General features: G+C 44.2%; 1 pseudogene; it reads right to left on the reverse strand.

Moving 5' to 3' along the window:
• Window positions 1–13,985: 13,985 nt before the first annotated feature.
• Window positions 13,986–14,975, reverse strand: LOC119827708 (annotated as a pseudogene).
• Between the last annotated feature and the right edge of the window lie 7,946 nt (window positions 14,976–22,921).

The following is a 22,921-nucleotide window of genomic DNA, read 5'->3' on the forward strand; positions in this document are numbered from 1 at the left end:
TCTTTCTTTGGGCTAACACAGATGTTACTCATAGTCTTCAAGGTTACTGGAAAAAGCAGAGCAGGTAAGCAAGCTTGAACTCAAATGACTTCTTTAAGTCAGAAATTACTCCAGATGGAAACTTAGTCACACGTGGGCTCCCACAGTTGAATGTCTTAGGAATCTTGACTTGTGACCAAGTTGTACAGGGAATGGTGGCAAACTTCAAGTAATATTATTCCATTACTTGGGAGGCTGAGGCAAATGAGTTTGGAGTTTGAGCCCAATCTGGGCTGTCATCTAGCAAGACAAGACCTTGTCTCATAAGATAGTTTTCTTAAATTTGACCAAGTTGAACAGGAGTGGGCACAGCGGGTACCCAACACTAGCAATGAGATCTAAAGATGGAGCAGCCTTGTAGGTCTGAACCTTCACCTCAGAGGGCCTAAAAGATCTAACAAAATACAAGGCACACAGCTGGCATTGGAGAATCAGGCAATGTGAGGGGAACCCCAGATCTGGGGTCAGAAGCAGAGCAGGCTGTGAACAGAGGCAAGCAAGGATAGCTCTCTGCATCTCTCAGCATGGTGATAACCCTGACCTCACTTCCCACACTCTGGGGCAGCTCAGAATTCAGTCTAGGGAAATGGGGAAGGTGCTGTCAATTCCTCTGGAAGGAAACCACTTGCTAGGTAGGACGTGGCACAGAGCCGGGAGTTCTTATGGTTTAGAGAAGGTCACAGAAACAGGAGCTGGGGTGCCTCACAGTCCCGAGTCCTTTACAGATGCCACATGCAACTCAGGCTGATCACAGGCTGTATCATTCCACCACTACCATCACTGCCACTCGATTTGGCTTTACTCTGTTGTCCAGGCTTGATCTGGAACTCACTGTATGGCTCAGACAGGGCTTAAAATGTAGATGATCCTGAAGCCTCAGCATCCAAGGGATAGATGTGAGCCATCACATCTGGCCTCTACTTTTCCTTTCATAATAGAGTTTCATGAAAATGATGTATGTGTTTGTGCCCTCCCTTACTGTCACTCCAGGCAGATTTTCAGGGTAAAACCATGAGCCAGGACCCCTGGGGCCACTGATACCACTCCAATGCTAACTCCTAGCTTGCATTTGAGTTGCAAGTAGAAAATTCAACACAAGATAGTAACCTTCCCTCCTGAAAACTGTGGTGGGAGGAATGGATCCCAGGAAGAAGACCCTAGAAGAAGCAAGAAGGGGCTATACCCAGAGCATAGTGGGAGAGGCTGGCCTCTCCCAGGAGCATGGCAGGCTGCAGGTATGAAAGCAGATCTGGTGGGAAGGGAAGCATGAACACAGAGCCTGGGAACTCCTATAGCTTTGGCTTTCTCTTGGAAACAGACATTCAAGCCACTAGGGAAGAGTGGAAAGAGGCAGTAGAGAGGTGGGGAGGGATGGAGCAGGGAGAGAGACTGGAATTAAGAGAAGGAATGAGAGACCTAATTCTAAAAGGCAGCATCTGGGGGCCTTTGAGTTAGCAATCATAAATTTTCCATGAGACAAAGCCACATATGTATGATTTATCAAGTATACTAACCAATTATCCCAAACTTAATGGTCTAGAACAGCAAACATTTATTATCTCACAGTTTCCAAGAGGAATAAATTTAGGGGTGACTCTGGCTGGCCTGGAGAGTCTTTCAAGGCACTGAAGCTTTAAGAAAATATTGGGGAGGAGAGAGGCTGAAGTCAATGGACGGTGTCAGGAGAGCAGCAGAATGTAGAACCAAGATGGCTCACACATGTGGTTGAGTCAGATCCTTCAATTCCTCAGTGGGACTTTCTGTGGGCTGCTTGTGTGTCCCCATGACACAGGGACTGCCTTATTCCAGGCCATGGGGTCCCAAGAAAAAGTAGAGCATGAGGTGACACACAATTACTTATGATTTATTCTACTATTAAAGCAAATAGCTGTGTCAAGCCTGTTCCAGTCAAGGAGGTTTTAGCCCCTCCCTTTACAGAGAGGGCCTAAGGCTACATCTTTAAACTACTGCAACTTGATAGTGTCCTCTAGGCTAGTCATGTCCTACTATGTAGGTCATGCCTGTGTGGGCAAAAATCTGGGGTAAACAAAGGTAGACCTAAGAACAGGAAGCCAGGGACCAGAGACTTCAGGGTGCTGGGCTTCCAAAACTCAGAAAGTGGGTTATTCAAATGGTTAAGCACAGCTCCAGGGACCTAGCAAGACATGGGGGTCCTAATGCCTCTCCTCCATCAGCTATCCTAGGCCTGGGCCAACCATCTAGCCAAGTCCTGCTCTCAACCAGCCCCTGAGACACTCATGGCCTTTGCCCCAGCCCATCTTGGACTCCCTATTGGTCCATCACGGCCTCTCCAGTGCCAACTCTTTCCACTAAGTGGCAAGGGATTCTTTTGTTTCTCAGCCCAAATTCCCAAGAGGGCAGATCCTAATTGTCCCAGAGCTTTCCCTGAACCATGAGCCCAGGATGGGTTGCTGTGGTGTAGGGCTGCAGCATTCCAACTACGGCCTCCAGAGCCCTTCCATTCCCACACTCTGGCGGTCAGCATATGAGCCCTCCCAGCAGCCAGCCTTGCCATCCGCTATGAAAACTGGCACCATGAGAGCAGGCAGTCAGGACCACTTTGCCAAGCATCATGGAAAACATTAGCTCTACCACTAGCACCATAAACCCCCCAAGGGAGTTCTGGGTGATGCGTCAGAAACATAAGCATGGTGCGTTCCCTTTAACTGCCAGTTTTATTTAAGATTTGTTTTTTGTTGTTGTTTTGATTTGATTTGATTTGATTAAGATGAATGAAAGTGGCCAGCCATCATGGTTCATGGCCTCTTTAAACCCAGGACTCAGGAGTCAGAGGCAGGAGGATCTTTGAGAGTTTAAATCCAGCCTAGTCTACACATAGCAAATCCAGGCAAGCCAGTGGTACATAGTGAGACCTTGTCTCAAGAAAACAAAACTGGCACTTTCCTTGGACCACCTCCTGTTGGTACATCTGTCCTGTGCGATTCCCACCACCAGCCATGTTCTGCGGGATGGGAAAATGGGGCTTCGTCACATTGGCATCCATAGCAGAATCAAACTTTGTCTCAAATGATATCAAGATATGAAGATACTGTGTGGGTCCTGCTTTAAGTAGGGGCTCTCAATCTTCCTAAGCTGCAATCCTTTAATACAGTTTCTTGTGTTCTGGTGAATCCCCAACCATAAAATTATTTTGTTGCTAACTCATAACTGTAATTTTGTTACTGTAACGAATTATAACGTAAATATCGGATATGCAACCCCTAAAGGGTCTAGGGGTCTCGGCTCCCAGGTTGAGAACCGCTGGCTTAAAGGGTCAGGGATCACTTTACCATGAGCTGAATGTTCCCAAAGACTTGGACTAATTTATGCTGCCATCACAGACCACATTCCCCATGGGGACTACAGGGTTCCCATGGGTATTCTATAGAGATCACAGGAATACAGCATGCTAGATCAGTGAAGATTCTAGTTAGCTCAAATCAGTGATAAGGAATGTTGGAAGGTAAGAAAAACCCAAGCATCTCCCACAGCAGCAGCTGGTGGTCTCTGCTGCCCCCTAGGACCCAGTTCCCTCCCAACAAACCTGTGGGCTTGCTTAAAACTGCCTGGTTTAGCACAAGCTCTGGCTTCTTGTCTCGCTGGGTAGTTGCTGCTGTTGCTTTGCAAAACACCTACAAAGTATATTTAAGGTACATTTTTAAATGACTGGGGATACCGAAAATTGATAAAAAGCAAAGAACTGTGCCTTTACCCTGGCTTTCCTGCATAGACTGTATTTCAGGGTAATTAAATAATTGATAAGGGCTGGAGAGATGGCTCAGCAGTTAAGAGGGCTGTATTGCAGAGCACCTGAGTTCAATGCTCAGCACCCGCAGACAGCTCACAACTGTCTAAATCTCCAGTTCCAGGGGATCCATTACTCTCTCTGGCTTCTGTGAATACCAACACACACTTGGTACACAGACATACATGTAAGAAAAACACCCCATCCCACCACCTATACGCACACACAAGACTCCTGTAGCAAGAATATACATATATACATATATGCATATATATGTGTGTGTATATATATATGCCAGGATGCCAGGCATGGCAATGCATGTCTTTAATCTCGGAACTCAGGAAGCAAAGGCAGGCGGATCTCTATGAGTTCAAGTCCAGCCTGGCCTACATAGTTCCAGGCCAGCCAGGGCTACATAGTGATACTTTGTCTCAAATAAATTAATGTAAATAAATATTTTAAATTTAAAAATAATAATGGATAACAAATGTTTCTTCTTAGGGAAGAACTACAGCTAGTCAGGAAACTGGTGGAAGAAGTCGGCTTTTTCAGGCTTTAATGACATAACAGACATAGGCAGCTGTCACCAAGGATGCTGGCATGGTTAGATAATCAGCAGCCTGGGACGGATGGAACAGGCTGAGACACCCACGCCTCGTTGTCATTCTGAGCATCTGTGCCTGGGACACTGTTGTCTTGTATCATGCTAAAACAGGATGACAACATGAGCCACCTGTGAGAAACTCTGCCTTCTTCCCCCAAACAAGCTGAACCTAACCAAACCTGTGTTAACTGTCAGTACAGAGGAGCAGGAGATTAAGTGGGGTTTCTCAACCCCTGACCCACTGACATCACGGTCTGATGACCACCAAAAAATAACCGAACAACGAACTAACCAGCTGTCCTAGCGTTTCATTGCTGTGAAGAGACGCCACGGCCACAGCAACTCCGATAAAGGAAAACGTTTAGTTCGGGCTGACTTACAGTCCAGAGGTTTAGTCCACTATCATCACGGTGGGAAGCGTGGCAGCATGCAGGCAGACATGATGCTGGAGAGGTGGCTGAGAGACCTACATCTTGATCCACAGGCAACATAAGTGAACATCACATTAAACCTGGCTTGATCATTTGAGACCTCAAAGCCTCCCCCAAGTGATGCACTTCCCCCAACAAAGCTACACCTACTCCAACAAGACCCAGCCTCCTGATAGTGCCACTCCCTATGAGCCTATGGGGGGGACATGTTTTTTCTTACTGAAATGTCCGCTCATTATATTCTTTTGTCGAATGTGCTGCTTAAGTACACAGATGCGTCTGGGGACTATACAGAATTTGCCCTACCTTGCCTTGTTTATATTTCCTGTATTTTTAAATACATCCCAACTGCAGTTTCCCCTCCTCTTCTCCTCCCAGTCCTCCCACCTCACCTCCAATCCACTCCTCCATTTTTCTCCAGAAGAGAGCAAGCTTCCCAAGGATAGCAACCAAACATGGCATATGAAGTTGCATTAAGACTAGGCACTTTCCCTCATATTAAGGTTGGATGAGGCAACCCAGCATGAGGAAAAGCATCCCTAAAGCAGGCAAATGAATCAAAGACAGCCCCTGCTCTTACTGTTAGGAGTCCCACAAGAGACCAAGCTACACGACTGTAACATATGTGCAGAGAACTTAGGTCAGCCTAATGCAGGTTCCCTGGTTCAGTCTCTGTGGGGCCCTCTGAGCCCAGGTGTGGTGGTTTGAAAGAAAATTGTCCCCAAGGGAGTGGCACTATTAGGACGTGTGGCCTTGTTGGAGTAGGTGTGGGCTTGTTGAAGAAAGTGTATCACTGTGGGGGCAGACTCTGAGGTCTCATAAGTGCTCAAGCCACACACAGTGAGACAGATTCCTTCCCGTTTCCTTTAAGCCAAGATGCAAGACTCTCAACTACTTCTCCAGCACCATGTCTGCCTGCATGACACCATGTCCCACCATGATGATAATGGCCTAAACTTCTGAAACTGTAAACCAGTCCAATTAAATGTTTTCCTTTATCAGAGTTGCCGTGATCATAGTGTCTCTTCACAGCAATAGAAACCCTAACTAAAGGCACCAGATTAGTTGATTCTGTGGGCTTTCTTGAGACATCCTTAACCCCTCTGGCTCCTACAATCCTTCCTCCCCCTCTTTTGCAGGATTCCCCAAGCTCTGCCTATTGTTGGAATGTGAATCTCTGCATCTCTTTCCTTCAGTTGCTGAATGGAGGCCCTCTGATGACAATTGGGCTAGCAATATGAGTATAGCAGAATATCATTAGGAATTATTTCATTGACTTTTTTTTCAGTTGTGTTGGTTTTATCCTAGGTCTCTGAGGCAGCTAGTCCCTGGGTCATGACTCTCCAGTCAGTGTCAGGGGTGGGCTCTCTCTTATGGTGTGGGTCTCAAGCTGGACCAGTCACTGGTTGGCCACTCCCACAATTTCTGCACCACCTTTACCTCAGCACGACTTGTAGGCAGGACAAATTGTAGATGGAATGTTTTGTGGCTGGGTTGGTGTCCCAGTCCCTCCACTGGAAGTCTTGCCTGGTTACAGAAGATGTCCAGTTCGGGCTCCACATCCTCCATTACTAGGAGTCTTAGCAAGGGTCATCCTTGTAGATTCCTGGGACTCTTCATTGTACTAAGTTTCTAGCTTGTCCTCCAAGATGCCCCCCAAATTCAATTGTCTCTCCCAGTACTCTCTCCCTCCATTCCCCCTCAATCTGATCCCTCCTGTTCCCATGCCCCACACCCATCCACCCACAGTGTCTATTTTATTTCCCCTTCCTAGGGAGATCCATGTGTCCCCACCTTGAACCTCCTTGTTACTTAGCTTCTCTGGGTGTGTGGATTGTAGCATGTAACATTTTTATTCAAACTGCCACACCAACCTATTGGTAATAGGTTATAATCTTATTTAATAATTTTAATCATAATAATATTTAATAATTTAAAAAAGTTGATCAAAAAGAAAAAGAACATTGACTCAATGAGACAAGTGAAAAAGAAAAGAGTAAGTTTAAACACCAATAAATTGGTAGCTCTGTCAGGTCTAAATACATTTTGAAAACAAAATATTTGGTGGGGTGTAGCTCAGCATAGAGTATGTGTTCAAGGTCTGTTCTAGTTTTATCCAGTCCCTGTGATAAAACAGTCTACCCAAAAGAAACTTAGGGGGGAGAAGGTTTACAGGGTTCTTTCCTTTTACACTTCCAGGTCACAGTTCAGCTTTGGAGGAAATCAGGAAAGAACTCAAGACAGGAACAAGGAGGCAGGAACCATAGAGGAACACTGCTTGCTGGCTTGTTCTCTGGCTTGCTCAGCTAGCTCTCTTATGCAGTCCAAATCACCTGCCTAGGATGGTATAGCCCACAGTGGGTGGGACTCTGACATCAATCAAGACAGACATTGCTTCAGGACAATCTAATGGAGTCATTACTTCCTTTGAGCTTCCCTCTCCCCAGCTGACTCCAGTTTGTGTCAAATTGACAATAAACAAGCTAACTAATAGGGTTCTGGGTTCTAGCCCCAGAACTAAAAATTTAACTGTTAATTAATTCTTTTTTTTCTTTTTTTTCTTTTTTTTTATTAAAGATTTCCATCTCCTTCCCTCCTCCTCCCCCTTCCCTCCCCTCCCTTCCACCCATACCCCCTCTCCACCCCTCTCCAAGACAAAGAATACCAGCTAAAAACAACAGCAGAGTGCACATCTTAACTGGTTAAAATGCAAGAGCAGGGGAAACACGTCAGAGATACTAAGAGAATGAGAATATTTGTGCTAGCATCATAGAGACCAGCTTGACCGCAAGCAAGCACTAAAGATAAGGAGAGTTCTTCCACCATGGTAACAGATGGGTTCATTGGGAAGATACAGTAACCAGCTTAATCCTGTATACCCAATACTGCCTCAGAATACAGGAAGTGAAAGTTTGCAGGTCCAAAAGGCAGACTGGTGTGGGAGGTCCTTCTGTCTATGTGTTGCTTTTATTGGTTAATGAATAAAGAAACTGGCTTGGCCTATAGCATGGGAGAAGGAAGGCGGAGTCGGAGAGAAGCCATGGAGCCGCTGGAGACAGATGTGCTGAAACTTTGCTGGTAGGCCATAACCTCATAGTGATGCATAGATTAATAGAAATGGGTAAATTAATATGTAAGAGTTAGCCAATAAGAAGCTTTGAATTTTTTGACTGCAGAGAGACGCCATGTAGACACGCCAGAGACAGATGTGCTGAAACTTTGCTGGTAGGCCACGACTTCGTGGTGATGCAGAGATAAATAGAAATGGGTTAAATTAACATGTAAGAGTTAGCCAATAAGAAGCTAGAGCTAATGGGCCAAGCAGTGATTTAATTAATACAGTTTCTGTGTGATTATTTCGGTTCTGAGCTGTGGGGCTCTCTTCTTACTACAGCAGACTATAACATCTACATGTGAGATCTTAGTGCAATACTTTTAGCAACCAGTAAAATAAACAGATAAAATACAGACAAGGACACAGATGACCTGAACGAATGGTGTCATCCCAGGTCTATAGTGAGAAACAAGGCAGAGAGAGAGAACCCTAATGCTGCATGTCTCTGCCTTTGCTCTTCTGAGAAGTAACTTTATTGTGCTGACTATTCTCCACACCATTACAGAATCTGAGCGCTGCATTTATTTTTTGATTTCCACATTCCTGGGAGACATATCACATACAGTTTTCTATCTTATTCATCTAAGTGAACAGTTTGGTGGTATTGGGGTTTGTTTTGTCAATCTGACACAATCTAGAATCCCCACTGTCTAGATCAGATTTGTCTGTAGGCGTGTCTGTTAGGGATTCTGTCGTACATTAACTGAAGTGGGAAACCCCACCCCACTGTGGGTAGTGGATCCTGGAGTGTAGATAGAGAGAGGGAGGGAGGGAGGGAGGGAGAGAGAGAGAGAGAGAGAGAGAGAGAGAGAGAGAGAGAGAGAGCGACAGAGAGCGCTGAGCACTAACAAGCATGTATGTATTCATTTTTCTCTGCTCTTTACCATGCTTCATGTTTTTGCCTTGGCTTCCAGGATGATGGGCTGTAACCTGGAATTGTAAGCTAAATTAAACACTCTTTCATCCAGAGTTGTTTTTTGTCAGGCTACTAAAGCAATAGAAACAAAGTAGAATGGGTGGCATTCAGTGCATTTACACTGGGTTTGTACAAATGTATAACAACACGCACCCACAATATTGCATCCAGGGAGCAGTTTCACCGCCCTCAGCCTCCTCCGTGTGCCACCGTTCCTCCCTCTCTCCCTCTCCAAAGCAACAGTCTTTACACTGGCTCCCAGTTTTGTCTTTTCCTGTCTTTTGATAGCATTTGGCCTTGTCAGTCACTTAATAACATACATTAAAGCTTCCACCATGTCTTTTTATAACTTTATGGCATCCTTATCTTTATCTTTTACTATACAGCACACTCAAAAGAAAGAAACTGTCTAAGCTGGTAGTGGGTGGGAGACACTCCTCCCCACCTGTCTCCTTAATGCACCTTCTGATGGTCTCGCTGTCTCTTGAGATTTGAGCTTCTATCATTACACACGACTCACCTGACCCTCTAACAATGCCTTATTTTGTCTTATATTAACAGAGATATGCCAGCTTCCTTCTCGTTAGTGTTGACATGATGTATCTTTCTCATTATTTCAGTTTCACCCTTTCTGTATGTGTCCTTAGACACACTTCTCTTATTATAGATCAGCCAATCGATAATGGGGTCCTGGCTTCCTAATGTTAAACCAATCCTCACTTCTGGAATATACCCAAACTCTTGTTTGGGATGCAGCATCATGTGTACTTAGCTGTATTCTGTTTGCTAATGCTCTCTTCAGAAGACAGCAATCCCACTAGATGGATGAGGTTGCTCTCGACAATGGGACAAATTTTTAACAGCCTAAGTGGAACCCTCTACTAATCACGCCCTAACCACTGGAGTGGCTCTTATCCAGTGCATAATAAAAGAGAAGCGTGGAGACCCAGACATTTAGCCTAATGAAGGATCCCTGGTAGATCATTGTGGATCAGAGCGCCCCTTGGGAGTACACAGAGCTTTGCCACAACTACGTCCCATTTGACTTCTCCTTAAGATCCAAGCTGTTCCTTCCCTTCCTACCTGAAGACTTTGGACCTTAATAAAAACACTGCAAACCTAACTCCAGCTCAGCATTTACTTCTGGGGAACCAGCAGCAGAGCCCAGGGGACTGGCAACATGAGCCACAATAGTGCAGTCTCAGGGCCCACAGTGGCTTAGTGATCTGTTGCCTCCATGTTGAAAACCTAACATTTTATAGATTACTAAGCTAACATGCAGAAAAATAAGTCAGTAAAAATTCTTTGCTCAGTCATATCAATTAAACATTCATTGTGTTATATAAAATGGGAGCCTTCTCAGCTTGGTCGATCACCTTCCTGGACCTGGGGGGAGTTGGGAGGACCTTGGTCTTAGCATAGAGTGGGGAACCCTGATGGCTCCTTGGCCTTGAGAGGGAGGGAGGGGAGGTATGGGTGGAGGGGAGGGGAGGGAAGGGGGAGAAGAAGGGGAGAGAAGGGGGAGAAGGAGGGGAGGGAGGGGGGAGGAGGAGGGAAGGAGATGGAAATTTTTAAATATAAAAAAAAATAAACCATGAGAAAAAAAAATATTATTTAAAAGTTTAATTTTTAAATGTATGCTGTTACTCACATGCCAATATTCTCCTTACTATATTTTATAAGTCAAAAGAAAGGTGTGTATAGTGTATACATGTAGGTGTGTGTGTGTGTATTTGTGCATCTCTGTGTGTGTTTATGTGTGTATGGTATATATAGGTGTGTGTTTGTGTGTATGTGGTGTGTATGTGTGGTAAATATATGTAGGTGTGTGTGTATGTGTGTCTATATGGTCTATGTAGGTATATGTTTGTGTGTCTGTGTGTGTTTTGTGCATGTTTATATGTGTTTATGTATCTCTGTGTGTGTAGAGAGACGTTTCTGTCCCACCTGGTCCCACAGCTGTTCAGTCCCAAAGAAACACACAGAGGCTTTTGTTAATTATAAACTGTTTGGCCTATTAGCTCAGACTTATTATTAACTAAGTCTTACAACTTAACCCAACATTCTTATCTATGTTTAGCCACATGGCTTGGTACCTTTTCTCCGTGCAGTATTTTCATCTTGCTTTCTCTGCATCCAGGTGGCAACAGCAGACTAAGCCTTTCTTCTTTCCAGAATTCTCCTAGTCTGGTCACCCCACCTATACTTCCTACCTAGCTACTGGACAATCAGCATTTTATTAAACCAATATGAGTGACAAATCTTTAGAGGGTAGAAGAGCATTGTCCCACAGCACTTGTGTTTGCATGTCTGTGTGTGTGTGTGTTGAATGTATACAGATGTGTCTGTGTGTGTTTTGTGTGTCTGTGTGTGTCTTTGTGTCTGTGTGTATCTGTGTATGTTTTTGCATGTGCTTCTATGTATTTGTTTGTGTGTATGTGTGTGTGGTGTATGTAAGTTGGAGTATGTGTGTGTTTGTGTGTCTGTGTGTGTATGTGTGGTGAATGTATACAGGTATTGTGTATGTTTTTTGTGTGTCTGTGTGTGTTTGTGTGTCTGTGTGTCTTTGTGTCTGTGTGTATCTATGTATGTTTTTACGTGTGCTTCTATGTATTTGTGTGTATGTGTGTGTGGTGTATGTAAGTAGGAGTGTGTGTGTGTGTGTGTGTGTGTGTGTGTGTGTGTGTGAATGTGAAGACCAGAAGCTGATGTTCAATAGCTTCCTCAATCACTGTGCATCTTGATTTTTAGAGACGGGGTCTCTCGCTGAACCTGGAGCTCACTGTTCAGCTAGACTAGCTGTCCATCAAGTTTCAAGAATCCTCTGTCTCTGCCTCCCCCGTGCTGAGATTATAGTTGCATACTGTCTAGATTTTATATAGAAGCTCGGGATCCAAACGCAAGCATTTTACCAGCCGACCATCTCCCTAGCCTGAGGGAAAATAAAGGACTAGCTTTACATTTAGTTTTGTGGTGGTCCCTTTAGTTTTCTTTTGTTTTGCTTGTGACAGGATCTAGTGTATTATGTCCCCCTTGCCTTGAACTCAAAATCCTCCCACCCCATCCTCCCAGATATGTGACCCACCACACTTGATTTACTGCCATGATATTAATAGCACTTTTGGGGGGTGGGGGGTGAAGATGGCAACATTTACATTTTGCACAAAATTGTGAAAAATATATTACTTATGAATTATAACTCTTGGGTACACGTATGTTAATTTAGTTATTTCAAAAGTGCCCAGAAGAGAAGAGGAACACTTGTCCTATATGCTCTTGCATAAACCTTAACATGAATAAACTCCGGGTACTTCTATAAAGGGTTTTTAAATGTGTAAAACAATGTCCTAGGGAAGCGAGATAACATGGAGTGGGTACCATTAAGAGCGGAAAGAGTGAAGAAATTGGGGAATAGTCCTAAAGACAAATGCCAGATTGCACACACTTAGACTCTGTTAAGTTCTATCCCTGGCAGGGATGTAAATCACACAGCCAGCTATTTAAAACTGAGATCAAGGCACAGAGCCCAACTATGAAAAAGTAAAGATGCCATTGATATGAGGCATTAACCCCCCCCCCTTACACCAGAAGGATGCTTACACCATACACAAATTTGCACACTTGGGGACATCATGTAAACTCTTGCTGATAATTGACTCCGGATGGCTCAGCGCTAGGGAACTAAAATTGCTGTTTATTATCCGGGGGCCTCCAGAGAAGTGTCAGTTTCTCGGAATCCTAAATAAAGGAAAATGATGTGGCATTAATTAAAGTGTGCCAATCCAGTCATTGCCCACAGGGTGTGGAACTAACAGGTCATTAGGAGAACAACAAAGACCGGGGACACTCGTAAGTTGTTCATAAATCCAAACCATTCTTGAGACGTGATGGATACACAATTATTTTTTTAAAAGGCATTTTGTAGCATGGATATTTAATGATTCTCTTTGCTTAGCCATCTCATATTTTTTTAAAGCCTTATCTGTATGTGAAAAGAACTTCCACAGTGGAAAATCTTCTAGCTAAAGATAGCAGAATAAACCAAGTTAGTTTTTCCTAAACATAGTTCAGAATAGAAAGTACATCTAGGGCCGTACCACCCTGAATTCATTCAATCTCTGCGCTATCTGGGAAGCTATGCAGGGTCAGACCTGGTTAGTACTTGGAAGGGAGAAACTACTTATCAATGGAGGAAATAAAAAAAATCAACCAAAGAGATTTGACCATGGATTGAACAAGTCCTTCGAGGTGATTCCCAGTGCTGGAACACACACACACACACACACACACACACAGTAAACAAATATTGGACATAGTCATATGGGTTAGTAATTCTAAACCACGTTCTATGTGTTCTTGGATTTAAATAAAGAGCCTACACTAAGAAGGGCAGAGGGCGCGTTTCTTGTTTGAGAACTACAAAGACGGAAAGAAAAAGTGAATATAAACCATGAGGTGCTCATTTCAAATTATAGGCTGACTTGAACTCACATAACAAAGTATAAATTTTTATGGCAAAACTTTATCTAATTTATTCACTTAGATAAGCACAAAGTGAGCATTTGTGTGAAGTAAGGATTTGTGTACCTAATTTTTTTGCTCACATTTAATTTTTATTTATTTATTTGTAACAAGGTTTCCAGGTAGCTTTGGAGCCTGTCTGGAACTAGCTCTTGTAGACCAGGCTGGCCTTGAACTCAGTGATCCACCTGCCTCTGATTCCAGAGTGCTGGAATCAGAGTGGTGTGCGCCACCATTGCCCGGCTATTTTGACTTTTTAATGCCACACAACTCAGTATGTACTCCATTTTGTATTTCATTTACTTCTTTATTACTGTCTGTTGCCGCTTTATCTTATTTACTGAAAGTGAGAGGCCACTCTTGTGAACTATTTCCTTTTCTTCTGTAGGCCACCTTAAACTTACTAAATTTGCAACATCTAAGCAAAAAGGAGGGGGCACGTTCAAAAATCACTCTGGAAAAAGAGAAAGTTGCATCATTAATCATGTCCTATGGTGAATGATCAACTGGTTGTACAATTACGTTTCACTCTTAATTAATTGTGCTTACGGCTGACCTGAACTTGGGTGTTCCCTTCCTAGAGCTGCTCCTATTCAGAGACGCATGCGCTGGATGAGGTCACCACAGTCGTCGAAGATATTCTTAGCGTCCACGGCACAGTAAGGAAGGGTTGGAGTAATGGTGCCCATCTCCACTAGCAGCCCTGGTTCTCAGAAACTCATGAATGAAGTAGCTAACCTAGGGCACGCGTAGGACCTCTCTAGGTTGGGGAATTGCATCCTCAGACTGAGTATAGCAGTCGAACTCTGTAAAGCAGTCCTCAATCTTGCATTTCCCAGCGAGGACTTTCTCAGCAAACAGGTCTTGCTTGTTGAGGAAGACACAGCCATCTGTGACGCTTTTGAAGAGGTTCGGAGAGGCTCCATGGTCTATGTTGTCCTTCCCAGTGCTCACATTGTAGCTGATGCTGGCCACCACGAAGATGGTGGCAGTCACACATAACATTTATAGTGCTGGCCACCCACTTGGAACAAGTAGAAGTTGACTTTGTCCACCTGAACTTGGTCTCAAAGATTCCAGAGGTCAGGATGCGGCAGAGAAGCAGGTTGTGGTCACTTGACGCTAGTCAGCCTGCTCACCACACTGACCCTGTCCAGGAAGTACTGGGCTCAATCTGTTGGTGCTCACGGGAGCGCTGGTAACAGGCACGCACTCCTTCATCCCCTCTCTCACCCGCCACACACACACAGAGCCTTGATGTGCTGGTAGAATTCATGTGGGAAGTCAAAGTTCTATACAGTCAGCTCAGAATGTTATCCAGTCAGAACTGGTTCGCAGGGTTGGCCAGCTCCACAGGGGGCACCATGTTATTCATGGAGGCCACAGTGGTTTCAGAGGCCTCCTTCAGGTTGTTTTTGATGCCCTGCCCTTCAGTGGCCTTCTCTCTACTCTGTTAAAACCATCTCTTCACAACTGTGCTTTACCAGAATCTCCAGCACCCAGCAGCGGGCTGTGCATGGCCGCTAAGCCTGCTTATCCTTCTGCAGCTGCTTCTCCATCTTATCATTGGCCTGGCGTCTCATTTCACTGGAGCTGGGTCTCACTGTCTCTGAAGCAACCCATGAAGGCGGCAGGGCAAAGCCAGGCTGTAGGGTGGCAGGGACAGGGCAAGGGTCTCAGGCAAGCCCCGAATGTGAGAACACCAGGAGGGTGGGCTTGGACCAAGGTAAGAGTTGGAAGCCGATTTACTCCCTGGCTTGGGATCCCTTACTCTGCCACGTCACTTCCCACTCAGGCCTCAGGCCTCCCTCATAAGGACCTTTGCAATGACCATGGGTCCACCTGGACAATCCAGGAGTTCCTCCCCATCTCAAGGTTCTTAACATCACATCTTCAAAGTCCCTTTTATCCCGCAAAGAAACACAGTGAGTGCGGGTTCTGAAGATTGGGGTGTGGGAATCTCAGGAAGCTGTTATTCAGCCTACCACAGCCACCAAGACTCAGTCAGTGGGAACAAACAGAAAGGCAAAGGGTTATTAGGGACAGATTCTATCTGGTATATTATAAAGTCAAGGTGATAGACAGCTGGTGATAGATAGATAGATGATAGATGGATAGATAGATAGATAGATAGATGATAGATGGATAGATGATAGATAGATAGATAGATAGATAGATAGATAGATAGATAGATAGATAGATAGATAGATCTATTATGACAGATAATTGGTTTGTATGTGAATAATAGATATCACATACATATATGTGAAGGGTCAGTATCAGACTCTTGGGGCTTTGAAATCAGGATCTTGATAAATACATCATTGTATTTTGCTGTATTTAATTGTTTATGCTGGAGGAGAGGTGGGGAAGAAAGAAAAGAAAAAAATTGTTTATGCTGAAACAGATTTTTAGATAAAGGTCTCCATTTATTTTGCCAAATTAAATCTTTTTCATCAAAATAGCATTACTATATTTTGCCACAAGGTGGAGCCAATGAAACATCAAAGAGGCCTTCACATCCGCCATTTTGCTGTCTCTTTCTGACTGGTTATGACTTTATCTACCAACGTTCCCTGTGTGACTGGGGTATAAAGGCTATGTGTATTCGTTCAGGAAATTTCAGAGAGTTGTACAGTTTTCTATACTCAAAGAACTCGTCCAGCTCCATACAAGAGCGATGTTCTCTCCCGAGAGCTGCCTGCCAATGGAAGAGCCGCAAGTCCCGAGTGCCATTGTGGGCGAGCATAAGCTGGGAGAAGCGGCAAAGTGTCAGTGCCATCAAGGAAATCAAGTCCGTCCCAGATCTGTGAAGGAGGGAGTCGTCTGGGCTGAGGATGTGGGAGATCGCTCCTAACCAGGGCTTTGCTCCCAGGGATGCGGCTTCATGGCCCCTGGCACACCCGTGACAATGTCTGTTGTGATCTTTCCTGCCACTCCTATCACTGCACAATCCTTCCCTTCAGCACTGTGACAGGACCCCACACCTGCTGCCCTTCTATGACCTTACACCATCTACCCTCTGTGTATCTCCTAGTCTCACTTCTTGCCTCCTCCAGCCCCTGAACACACATATATACACACACACAGGCACACATACATACAGGCACGCACACAGGTGCGTGCACACACACACAGGCACACACAGGCATACACAGGCACACATAGGCATACACACTGACACACACACACATAGGCACACACAGAGACATTTTGTAAGAAGGGCTGCTTGTTTGTTTCCTGGCCACCCAGACTCCCGAAATAATCACACAGAAACCATATTATTTAAATCACTGCTTGGTCCATTAGCTCTAGCTTCTAATTTTCTAACTCTTACATCTTAATTTAACCCATCTCCATTAGTCTGTGCATCACCACGAGGTCGTGGCCTACCAGCAAAGTCTCGGCGGTCTGTCTCTGGCGGCAGCTCCTTGGCTTCTCTCTGACTCTGTCTACTCTCTCCCGGCATTTCGTTTAGTTTTCCCTGCCTAGCTAAGTTCTGCCCTGCTATAGGTCCATAGCAGTTTCTTTATTCATTAATGGTAATCACAGCATACAGAGGAGAATCCCACATCACAGACATATACACATGCACATGTATGCTGAAGTATGTGTATGACCTCTTCCCCAAACACACAAACAAACAAATAATAAACAAATAGATGAAAAATAAAGATGCCTCCATCTCCACTCTGTTCAGCTTTACTGTCATGGGGTCCCTGACCATCCGCTACCCTCTGGGTGACCTCTGATCACCTGACTTGGCTTCGTCAAAAACCGCTGTTCAGTGGCTATGATGGCTTTTGATTGTCAACTTGATTGACTTAAGAAACAAGAAGGGCAGTAGTGAGCATATCTTTGGATGTGACTTACAAGAGTGTTTTCTGAGTGGTTTAAACGAGGAGGGAGCACCTGCCATAATGTAGGTGATGCCATCTCGTGAGCTAAAGCTTCGGTTGCACAAAAAAAAAGGGGGGGAAAGGAGAAAGCCCACTGAGTGCCAGTCTTGCCTGTTCTCTGCCTCCTGACCTGCCCAGACCTGGGGCATGCTAGCCACAGTCTGCCATGCCTTCCCACAATTATAGACTATGGTACCCTCTCAAACCGTGAGCAAGCAAACCCATCACCCTTGGGTTGCTTTTGTGCCAAGGACTTAGTCTCAGCAATGACAAGAGTGACTGAGCTACAAATCACTGGGTTAAGCCAATCCTCTCACCCCGGGGCTCCTTGGCTGTACTTCCTATGGTCACTAGCTTCCTTGCTCCCAAATCCCATTGCTATGTTCCCTTTAGCTATTGTAATGGTTTAGAATAGTCCTCCTTATCACACTTTAAACATGCCATTGAATCGTTTTTTCTCTTCAAAACCCCCATCACTATGTTACCACTACTACCCTAAGTATCCCACCCACACAGTGTTCTCCAGAGGTGGAGAGAGTTGCCAGGGTTTATCTGGCTCCCATGATCTTCTTTCTAGTTGCCTCCAAAAATGCCCTCAGGAAAGTAGAGAGAAGCTGAGCCATGTGTAAACGGGCAGTCTGATCCCAAACAGACTCTCCAAAGATTTCATTAGCCCTCCTTCCTCAAAATTCCATATCAACCAAAACTCACAGTTGAGGGATGAGCTGAGCTACAGAGAGTAAGAAAAGGAGAAAAGGAGAAATGTTTTCAGGGCCTTTGTCCCAGGCTATTCTCCTGTAGATAAGCACTCGCCCTAGGGTGTAGGGTGTTCTCTTGTAAAGAGGGGTGGCACATGATGTTCTATTCTAAATTCAGGATGTAGAGCCACCAGCATCCCTGCACAGCCAACGTAAGTGGCATTGACGTTAAAGGTGCCAACAATCTTCGCCTCAGGAGAGATCTGTGTCTCTAGCTTCCAGGCAATAAACTGGAGTTGGTTGTTTTACTTCTTTACTTTTAGGGGACCGCCACCTAGCTACCAAATAAATATACGGAGACATAGTCTTACTTATAAATGCCCGGCCTTAGCTTGGCTTTTTCTATCCAGCTTTTCTTAACTTAAATTCTCCCATCGATCTTTTACCTCTGGGTTTTAAACTTCCTATACCTTTCTTTCCTTCTTTCCCCATGGCTGGCTGTGTAGCTGGATGTCTGGCCCCTGATGCCTCCTCTCTCCTTTTGTTTCCTGATCTTCTCTTCCCAGATTTCTCTTCCTATTTATTCTCTCTGCCTGCCAGGCCTGCCTACCCTTTCTCTTGCCTAGCTATTGGCCATTATTTAGAATAAACACTGTTCTCAAGAAAGAAACAGAAGAAGGAAGATCTTCAGAAACCCACCAAAATTCTTTATTAGACCAATCAGGTATTTTAGACAGGCAAAGCAATTCAGCTTTATAGAGTTAAAAAAAATGCAACATAAAAGAATGCAACATATCTTTGCATCATTAAACAAATATTCCACGGCATAAACAAATGTAACACATCTTAAAATAATATTCCACAACAATAAACTTTTCAAAGCACCTACCAAGCATCAGGCACGGAAACACACAAGAAGGACACATGCTCCTATCTCATATCATAATACAATAAAGCTCGCAATCAATGGCGAGAGTCATTGGAGAAACAAAACAGCGATGTGAGAGCAAGCATAGACCTTTGAGTGATCAATGAACCATTGACAAAATCAATGGAGAAATTTTTAAGTTCTCTAGAATCAAATGAAAATGAAAACACAATACACAATAACTTTGGATATAGAAAAAAAGAAGTGTATAAGTAATAGTCAATGTCTATGTTAAACAATCAGAGAAAAGGAATTCCAGGTAAGAAAGCAGACTAGAACCTACCTACAAGATGGCTTGTCCAAAAAGAGGTGCCAAGATAAGAAAATAAGTTAAAAATAGACTCTATTCTCAAGAAAGAAACAGAGGAAGGAAGATCTTCAGAAACCCACCAAAGGAGTGATAAGGCAGTGGGGAAGCACAGAGAAACAGAAGGTGATGGGAAGAAGAAAGCCAAGCTGGACACTGTTCCGGCTCTATGGCTGGGGTAAGGAGTGAGGCAGAAGGTGGCCTGGATGGAAAGAGTATTCTAGATTATCATGATCGTCCTACCCACAAGACCAGTCCACAGCCCTCACGAGCCTCAAATCGCATTGTGGATCTTACTGAAGCAGTGGCTTCTCTTGCGGAAGGAGTCAGCCATCAGAGAAGCTGCCCTGGTTCAGAGGACTATGGCTGGGCGCTGTCTTGCTTGAGAGGTAACCTAGAGTTTAAGAATGAGGACCCTTGGGACTTGAGAACAGGGAGCAATCCCGAGTCTGGGGTGCCATACTTCACACTGCCAAGGTTGCAGGGTGAGAAGACAGATCTGGACAGCCCCCTAGCTGTGGAGAGCAGGAAGGCAGACGGCAAGACGCTAAACAGTGCAAGCAGCAGTAGGCGTGGCTCAGGCAGTCGAGTGCATAAAGAAGATGGTTCCTTCCTTGGTGAGAGCACACATCATTGGCTGAGAAAATTCCAGAGCTTGATAGCCCCGAGCCAGGGATCAGCAGAGCAGACCAACCTCTGGAGCCAGCTATATGTCCTGAGGGCCCTGCTGTCATCAGATAACAGCTAAGCCCCAGCAGATCACAAAGTATCTACAGCTGCATCTCTCCAGCAGGGTAATGAAGACTTAGAGGGCTTTGAAAGTGTGGAGACAGGCTCTCCCATGTGGCCCTCCTATGTGGTTGCTTCCTCCACTCTCAATGCATTTGGGAGACATTGCTAGAACATCACTCACCCCAGGGGGTACAAACTGGGGTGTCTTAGAAGAGTGGAAGAACCAGTTTGGCACACCGACCTCAAAGCCAAGGGTGGTTAGCCAGTAGAAGCTTCATGTATACAAAGAAAGGAGCTACTGATGTTAAGATAGCTAGGACAAACAACAGGCTTCTCACGGGTTCAATATACCATTTGGAATTTCCCCCTTTGTACATTTATTTACGCATACTTTTGCTATGAGACAATGTTTTTTTATCCTGTCACTTGTTTTATTTTTAATAAAATGCTGATTGGCCAGTAGCCAGGCAGGAAGTATAGGCGGGGCAACCAGGCAGGAAGTGGAGGCGGGCAATGAGTACAGGAAAATTCTGGGAAGAGAAAAGATGCAGTCTGCTGTTGTCATCCAGGCACAGAGGAAGCAAGATGAGAATCCCTTTCTGACAAAGGCACTAAGCCACAGGACTAACACAGACAAGAATAATGGGTTAATGTAAGATGTAAGAATTAGCTAATAAGAAGCCTGAGCTAATAATAGGCTAGCCAGTTTATAATTAATGTAGGCCTCTTGTGTGTTTCTTTGGGGCTGAATGGCTGCAGGACTGGGTGGGACAAAAACCTCTGACAACAAACTTTTAGAAATTTTTGAGTTTACCTTACTTGGTTTTTATTTTATATTTCCCCTTCTTATGTATATTCTTAGTTACTTTTCTATTGCTGTAAAGAGACACCATAACCAAGGCACATATAGAAGAAAAAGAGTTTACTGGGGCTCACATCTCCAGAGGGTTAGAGTCCATAACCATCATGGTAGGAAGCATGGCAGCAGGATGGTGTGGTGCCAAAGCAGTAGTCAAGAGTTTACATCCTTATCCAAAAGTAGGAGGCAGTGAGAGAGGTAACCAGGAATGGCTAGGACCTTTGAAACCACCCTGAGTGACACACCTCCTCCAACAAGGCCACACCTCCTAATCCTTCCCAAACAGTGCCACAAACAGGGACCAAGTATTCAATTATAGGGTCCTAGTGGAGCCATTCTCACTCAAGGCCCCACACTCCACTCCCTGGCCCTACTACAATGCAAACAATTAGTTCAACTTCAAACGTCTCCTTAGTCTTTCACAACCTCAACATTGTTTAAAAATCCAAAGTCTCTTTTGAGACTCAAGGCAATCTCTTAATTGTCATCCTATGTAAAAATTAAAATCAAATTATGTACTTCCAACATACAACAGCACAGACTGCACATTACCATTCCAGATGGGAGGAATGGAGACACAGTAAGGAAATGCTGGACCAACGCATGCCTGAAACCCAGCAGGGAAAACTTCAAATCTTCTAACTCCATGTCTGTAAACTGAGACTGTACTTTTGTTTCCTGGACACCCAGAACCAAATAATCACACAGAAACTATATTAATTATAACACTGTTTGGCCGATGGCTCAGGCATATTTCCAGCTAGCTCTTAACATCCAAAATTCACCCATTTCTATTAGTCTATGTATTGCCACGGCTTTTTCTACATGTCTTGTTTCCTTGACTCCACTTACTTTCTCTAGGTATCTCTGTTCAGATTTCCCACCTAACATTACTCTACTAAACCACCGGCCAAAACAGTTTTATTCATCAATCAATAAAAGTAACACATACAGAGAAGGACATCCCACATTGCATGTCTGATGTCAAAGGGCTCAGATGGTGCTCCTCTTCCAGCTTTGCTGACTGCAAGGCACTTCTGTGTCTAGGACTTTTTCCACTCCCTGTCTGCAGCTCTTCCTGGCAGATACCCCACAGTTCTGGCATCTCCAGCATTCGGGGGTCTCCAATACAGTCCAGGCTACACTTTCACTGCATAAAAGATCATATGGGTCCTGATATAATACTCCATTTCCATCTATAGATAGCTCACCCAAACTACACCATAGATGAAACTGACTTCATAGATATCTACAGAATATTCCATCAAACAGATATTTGAAAATAGATCACATTCAAGGGCACAATATAAGTTTTAACAAACACAAGAGACTCTAATAATTTCTTGTGTAAAACTAGAAATAAACAGCATGAGAAACAACACAAATACTTGGAGACTAAGGAATTCACTCTGGAATGGACAATGTGACATTAAAAATATTAACAAGAAATTGTTGTAAATTCCTAGAATCAAATTAAAATGAAAGCATAACTTGCCAGAACTTTGGGGATAATAGCTAAGGCAATTCCAAGAGGACACTTTATAGTTAACAGTGCCCACATCAAGCAAATCAGAGAGACTGCATGTAAATAATTTAAGTATGCATCTTGAGATCTTAGAAAAACAATAATAAACCATACCCAAAAACTGTATATAAAGAAATAATGAAGGCTAAAACAAAATTAATGTAATGAAGATTAAAATAGCAATATAAACAGTTGGTTTTTGATGACATAAACATGATTGCCTGGGTAACTGTGGATGGGAGTAGAGAGGGAAGGGAATATGGGAGGGAAACATGAGGGAATGGGATGGTCTAGTTGGAGTAAGCATGGAAGAGGAGAGCAATGATAGAGACATCTTGATAGAGGGAGCCATTATGGAGTTAGGGAGAAACCTGGGGCTAGGAAATTCCACAGAATCCTCAAGGATGACCCCAGCTAAGACTCCTAGCAATAGTGGAGAGGGTGTCTGACCTGGCCTTACCCTGTATTCAGACTGGTAACTACCCTAATTGTCATCCTAGAGCCTTCATCTAGTAACTGATGGAAGCAGATGCAGAGGCACAGCCAAGGACCAGGCCAAGTTCCAGGAGTCCACTGGAAGA

This window comes from Arvicola amphibius, chromosome 12 (assembly GCF_903992535.2).
Source record: "Arvicola amphibius chromosome 12, mArvAmp1.2, whole genome shotgun sequence".
In the NCBI taxonomy this organism is placed as follows: Eukaryota; Metazoa; Chordata; class Mammalia; order Rodentia; family Cricetidae; genus Arvicola; species Arvicola amphibius.